The following is a 7,601-nucleotide window of genomic DNA, read 5'->3' on the forward strand; positions in this document are numbered from 1 at the left end:
ACCAATGGCAGAGCGGCACAGAGACAAGCATCCAGGGTTGATACCGTGCGGTGCGGATTCTTTATCAGACACATCCTTGCTCAGAATAGATTTTCATAAGGTCCTCTAAAATAACAACTGCTATCGAACAGTCCTTGGTGATGTACCTACACATAAAGATCCTTGTACCTTGATGCCACAGTCTCTTGAGGGACTGCCCATCCCTCACAAGGGAGTGAATCAATATCAATGAGTTTGAATCAGTCACATTGAAACTGCAGCTACCCTCTCCATCATAAACATGGTCATCAGCATCTTTCAAACACAAATGGTAATCGGTCTCGCCATGTTCACCCTCCTCGGAAACATCCACAGTTCTGGGTTCGCCTTTAGGTAGGGTGGATGGGTCTGGCAGCTGATCCAGGCTACTGAGGGAGGCTTACACTCTTTCCTTGCTGAGACGCTGCTCTTCCATCCACTCTGAATACTGATGCAAGTGTCTCTCTCTCATGGTCAAAGATCATGCAGTTGAGCCCCTGAGACAATTTGAAGCTGATGACAATGATGTGCTCCTCCATTCGCTGCTCTACAGCTCCCACTGCCTCAGGAAACTTTCTGTCCACACATCTGCTGATTATCTAAATACTGTGCCCCAAAAGATGACTCCTGAGGTGCCACGTTCCTACCTACTGGAGCATCATTGGAGCTTTCCTCCCTTCTCTGAGAGTGACTGTGTACAGATGTCTCTGATTCTGACAGCTCCTCCTGCGCTCTGGTGCTGTGACTTTCACCATGTGTTTACATCCCTCCAAACTACCTGTATCTGAGTTGGGTATATGTGGGCTAGTCAGATGTGCGCTGTCTCCTTGGTGTCATAATATACACCAGTATATCATGATGCAGACACATACACTGATGGACACACAGCAAGACCAATCAACACACATAACACCGCAGCCAATCACCAGTTAGAGCACACTCACTATAAAGACAGAGGGCATCAGAGTTCTCGCTCATTCGGGATGCAGCCTCTCAGAAGGACAGAGATTACAGTTTACAGCACAGATCTTCACCATGTGCTGAGTGCATAGACTGGTTAGGACAGGCATAGGTCTTTAGTTTAATCTAACATCGTGTTAACCCACAGTGAAAGTATGTTCAACAGTTTCTAGCTTAATAAATTAGTGTTGTACTATTTTAAGTGTTGGTGGCCTGTATGTGTTCCGCGGATCCAGAGCACCCAACACATCACTTGGATATCTCTTTCTCCTCTTGATGCCCAAGGGATGATATGGACTGGGTGGGGCGGGGGGGGGGGGGAGAGTGTGCAGAGCAGGGGACTGTATGAGACACAAAGTGAGATACTTAAGAATAGCCCGTCCCATAGTGAATGCACTCTTTGATGCATGCCGCTGCCTTAACCATGCTCATGGTGTCCACATGACTGAACCCAATGTTCCACTCCCTCTCAGGTCAACATTCCATTGTTCTTAGTGAAGTGACAGCATAACCTCTTCAACCATTACCACATGTGCCACGGCAATCACAACATCTCCTTTATCACCCACTACAGAAGATTCACCATCACAAGCAGCCAGCTGCTCAGGCACTCTGGTGGCCACCTTGGCCATCTGCTCCACGGCGCTCATGGGTCTCAGGTAGGCTCTCCCACTTCCAGTCTAGGCCATCTGTTTACTGTTCTTCGCCCTTTAATTCTGCTACCACAATATGAATTTATGTCACCCTCATTTATAGAGCATGCAGAGATATTGCTCAATAAGCAATACTGCCTATTCACATCTGTTTTGTGCACAGTTAAATGAGCTTCTTACACAAACTTCTGCTTCAGTATTGAGGATTATATGTGCCAGATCTCGCACTTTATCTGTACCAGGCAGACGTGACCCTCCCGTGGACCTCTGCGTCTATGAGCCAAGCTACTCACTTTTGCAGAACACAACATGTCACTGAACATTCGCAGCACTAAATCCATGATCTCCAATGGTCTCCGGTGGGGCTCACTACTGCTGCAATCTGAACCCATGCCTTCTTGATCAGAGCAAGCGGTTTGCGATGGCCAGCTGGAGCAACTGCGTCTCTTCCTTTCACCTTCTCTCGCTGGACCACCAGGTCCCGGTTGGAAAAAGGTGGGCAGCTGGCTCTATCCCTTCAGATGCCACTTCTCTGTGCAACATTCTACAAATTAATTAATTGATTAATCAAATGTAAGATGAGCAGGATCATGGCCAACTCAGAATGCATTGCTATAATTCACTTTTGTGTGCGACATGCACTAACTATGCGCATTATCTGATCTCTGAATACTCCTATCGGTGTGGTTAAGAGGAGGGCTCCACACATACGCTTGGTGCTGTGTATGTTGCAGCTGCCACTCCAAGATGACATGTTGTGCTCAATGCCAGTTGACAGCCCGACTGGCTTACTCCATCTTAGTCAAACTGTTATGCCACTACGCCCTGCAAATGTGAGGAACCTGGTCAAGGGTCCACAGCGTGGGTGTATCCAGAGAGACAAGTGACAATAGAGCAAGAGGATAGGATAATAAACATGACAATGTTGTTCATTCACCCACTGAGTCTAACCAAGTTACTAAATCAATGCATATTTTATGCATCACATAGTGATGGGAAGGCAATGCCATCTCCAAGGCTGTGTCCTGAGAATCCACTCAGTGGTTTAATTCAGTGCATTTTTGATTTGGAAGATCAATGAGAATGCATCCATAGGGAAAGCCCATGATGGGTCATCATTCTAGCGTAATCTAACATTTGGACAACATTTACAGCTTTGACACTCATCTAACAACTCAATAACGTCTCTTCCAAGGCTCTGGATAAGCAGCAATCAAGAAGTAACACTTGGGCCGACAACTCTGAAGGGACGGTTTTTATATTCACCTCAGTCAACTGACTCACACCAGACTCCCTCTGATCCCTGACCACCTCTGGGCTCATCAGCCCTGACAGCGTGGCGACACAGTGGTTAGCACTGCTACCTCACAGCGCCAGGGACCCGGGTTCAATTCCGGCCTTGAGTGACTATGTGGAGTTTGCACAGTCTCCTCATGTCTGTGTGGAATTCCTCTGGGTGCTCTGGTTTCCTCCCGCAGTCTTAAATTGTGCAGGTTAGGTGGATTGGCCATGCTAAATTATCCCTTAGTGTCCAAAGATGTGCAAGTTAGGTGGGGTTACAGGGATAGGGCTGGGGAATGGTTCTAGATATGGCACTCTTTCAGACAGTCGATGCAGACTCGCTGGGCCGAATGGCTTCCTTTTGCACTGCAGGGATTCTATGGATTCTTTCAAAACAAACTTAGAGTACCCAATAAGAAGAAACTGATGGAACATCTCAGCAAGCCTAGCAGCATCTGCAGGGAGAGAAAAGAGCTAACATTTCGAGTCCAGATGATCTTTTGATAAAACGTTAGCCCTTTTCTCTCCCTACAGATGCTGCCAGACCTGCTGAGATTTTCCAGCATTTTCTTTTTGGTTTCAGATTCCAGCATCCGCAATAATTTGCTTTTATTTAGAGTACCCAATTATTTTTTTTCAATTAAGGGGCAGCTTAGCATGGCCAATTCACCTACCCTGCACATCTTTTGGGTTGTGGGGGTGAGACCCATGCAGACTCCACACGGACAGTGACCCAGGGCCGGGATCGAACTCAGGTCCTCAGTGCCATGAGGCAGCAGTGCTAACCACAGCGCGACCATTCTGTCCACTGATTCCATGGATTGTACGGACTCTAATCCCATACATGGGTGAACTTGCCTTAACTCCTGCTAAGGTAAGTATATCCTTCCTTATGGAAGGAACCAAAACCTGTGCACAGATGTCCGGGTGTGGTTTGACCATAAGACCGTAAGGCATAGGAGCGGAAGTAAGGCCATTCGGCCCATCGAGTCCACTCCAACATTCAATCATGGCTGATTCCAACTCCATTTACCCGCTCTCTCTCCATAGCCCTTAATTCCTCGTGATATCAAGAATTTATCGACTTCTGTCGTAAAGACACTCAACGTCCCGGCCTCCATCGCCCTCTTTGGCAATGAATTCCACAGACCCACCACTCTCTGTCTGAAGAAATTTCTCCTCATCTCTGTTCTAAAGTGACTCCCTTTTATTCTAAGGCTGTGCCCCCGGGTCCTAGTCTCCTTTGCTAATGGAAACAACTTCCCTACGTCCACCCGATCTAAGCCATTCATTATCTTGTAAGTTTCTATTAGATCTCCCCTCAACCTCCTAAACTCCAATGAATATAATCCTAGGATCCTCAGACGTTCATCGTATGTTAGGCCTACCATTCCTGGGATCATTCGTGTGAATCCCCGCTGGACCCGCTCCAGTGCCAGTATGTCCTTCCTGAGGTGTGGGGCCAAAATTGCTCACAGTATTCTAAATGGGGCCTAACTAGTGCTTTTTAAAGCTTCAGAAGTGCATCCCTGCTTTTATATTCCAAGCCTCTTGAGATAAATGACAACATTGCATTTGCTTTCTTAATTACGGACTCAACCTGCAAGTTTACCTTTAGAGAATCCTGGACTAGGATTGGATTGGATTGGATTTGTTTATTGTCACGTGTACCGAGGTACAGTGAAAAGTATTTTTCTGCGAGCAGCTCAACAGATCATTAAGTACATGAGAAGAAAAGGGAATAAAAGAAAATACATAATTGGGCAACACAACATATATAATGTAACTACAAAAGCACTGGCATCGGATGAAGCATACAGGGTGTAGTGTTAATGAAATCAGTCCATAAGAGGGTCATTTAGGAGTCTGTTCGTGGGGAAGAAGCTGTTTTTGAGTCTGTTCGTGCGTGTTCTCAGACTTCTGTATCTCCTGCCCGATGGAAGAAGTTGGAAGAGTGAGTAAGCCGGGTGGGAGGGATCTTTGATTATGCTGCCCGCTTTCCCCAGGCAGCGGGAGGTGTAGATGGAGTCAATGGATGGGAGGCAATTTCGTGTGATGGACTGGGCGGTGTTCACGACTCTCTGAAGTTTCTTGCGGTCCTGGGCCGAGCAGTTGCCATACCAGGCTGTGATGCAGCCTGATAGGATGCTTTCTATGGTGCATCTGTAAAAGTTGGTAAGAGTCAATGTGGACATGCCGAATTTCCTGAGGAAATATAGGCGCTGTTGTGCTTTCTTGGTGGTAGCGTCGACGTGGGTGGACGAGGACAGATTTTTGGAGATGTGCACCCCTAGGAATTTGAAACTGCTAACCATCTCCACCTCGGCCCCGTTGATGCTGACGGGTGTGTACAGTACTTTGCTTCCTGAAGTCAATTACCAGCTCTTTAGTTTTGCTGGCATTGAGGGAGAGATTGTTGTCGCTACACCACTCCACTAGGATCTCTATCTCCCTCCTGTATTCGGACTCATCGTTATTCGAGATCCGCCCACTATGGTCATATCGTCAGCAAACTTGTAGATGGATGTTATAACCTGCCTACTGACGATTGGCTGGGGACTAATGACTATCCCACAATCCTATGGGAGTATGAACTTCCCCAATGAGGGGGGCGGAGAAACTCCTACTATAAATAAGCTGACCAGTCCAGGAACCAGGAGGAAGGAGAAGGTAGCAAGGGAAGTTACTGCTACTGTTATGTATATATTGTTATAGGAAATAAACATTATTTTGTATCCTTAAAACTCGTGCTGGATTCTTCGGGGCCCTTACAAAACTGGCGACGAAGGTAAAAGTGAATAGCTGTCTACACTGCTGAAGCCACCTCCCTGGATTTTTGTTGGATACAGGTTGGAAGTTGTTTTCTATTATACCATGCCTCTGTACGGACGTTTGGATGTTTTTGATGCTGCGCTGGAAAGCTGGAACCAGTACACACAACGGATGCGTTACTATTTCCGGGCAAACAATATCACTGAAAACGAGCGCCAGGTGGTCATATTGCTCACCGCCTGCGGGCCGCATACGTTTGGGGTGATTAGGAGCCTTACGTACCCAGCTGCGCCGGACACCAAAACGTTTGACGAACTTGTGAATATAGTGGGGCAACACTTTAACCCAACCCCGTCCACGATAGTCCAGCGTTACCGGTTTAATACCGCTGAGAGGACCCCTGGAGAATCCCTTGCCGATTTTTTTATCCAGGCTACGCGCGATTGCGGAATACTGTGACTATGGTGAGACCTTGTCAGAAATGTTACGCGACCGTTTGGTTTGCGGTATTAACAATGCGGCCACTCAGAGAAAGTTGTTAGCGGAGCCAACATTGACTTTTCAACAGGCAATACAAATAGTCTTGTCCCGAGAGAGCGCAGAGCGAGGAGTACAGGAGCTACAGGGAATGGAAGTGCATGCCTTGGGGTGCAACCCTTTCCGCCCAAAAACGTCCCCCCGCACTCCTGCGGTACCTTGGGCGAGGCAACGACCAGACCGACGCCAGTGGCCATCGGACATTCCTCCCCGAAGGGAGCCTTCTCCAGAGCCACTGGATGAGGAGCCATGTCTGTGTCAGACTTGTAGGCGCCGACCCCGTCGCGGACGGCGGTCCTGGGGACGCCAGAGGCGCCGTCGTTCCGACCGAAACTGGGACCAGCCCAGGGGCCGTAACTGGGACCAGCCCAGAGGCCGTACCTTCCATGTGGATGAACCTGCGGCGACCACTCCTGAGGGCGTGGAGACGGAGGACGACTGCCTGCAGCTGCATTGTGTGGCAGCTCCCCGTGTGGCCCCCATTAAGGTGACAGTACGGGTCAATGGCCACCCGCTGGAGATGGAGTTGGATACTGGCGCAGCGGTCTCCGTGATCGCCCAGAGGACATTCGACCGCATCAAGCAGGGTATACAGACCCTTACATTAACTGACTCACAGGCCAGGTTGGCCACCTACACGGGGGAACCACTGGACATTGCAGGAACTACAATGACCCCTGTTGTCTATGGACGCCAGGAGGGGCGTTTCCCACTTATCGTAGTGCGTGGCCATGGGCCCAGCCTGTTGGGTCGGGACTGGTTGCGCCATTTGCGGTTGCAATGGCAGCACATCCTCCAAACAGTTTCTGGAGGGTTGACTGAGGTGCTAGGACGATACCCAGAGGTATTCCAGCCTGGTTTGGGGAAAATAAAAGGGGCTGTAGCCCGTATCCAAGTTGAACCAGGAGCCACGCCGCGCTATTTCCGGGCGCGCCCAGTGCCTTACGCTTTGCTCGAGAAGGTAGAAGGGGAGCTCACTCGTTTGGAGAGTTTGGGTATTATCAGGCCCGTCCGTTTTGCTGACTGGGCAGCACCACATGTACCAGTAATGAAGCCAGATGCCACAGTTCGCTTGTGTGGCGACTATAAACTTACAGTGAATACAGTTTCCCGACTCGACCAATACCCAATGCTTCGCATAGAGGATCTCTACGCAAAACGTGCAGGCGGACTCTCATTCACAAAATTAGATATGAGTCATGCCTGCAGTTGGAGCTGGACCCTGCCTCCCGACCATATGTAACAATTAACACACACCGGGGCCTGTATGAATATACACGGTTGCCCTTTGGAGTATCCTCTGCCTGCGCAATTTTTCAACGTGTTATGGAGTGCATTTTGAGAGGTTTACCACGTGTGGCTGTCTACCTAGATGACGTG

Source organism: Scyliorhinus torazame, chromosome 6 (genome assembly GCF_047496885.1).
Source record: "Scyliorhinus torazame isolate Kashiwa2021f chromosome 6, sScyTor2.1, whole genome shotgun sequence".
Lineage (NCBI taxonomy): Eukaryota > Metazoa > Chordata > Chondrichthyes > Carcharhiniformes > Scyliorhinidae > Scyliorhinus > Scyliorhinus torazame.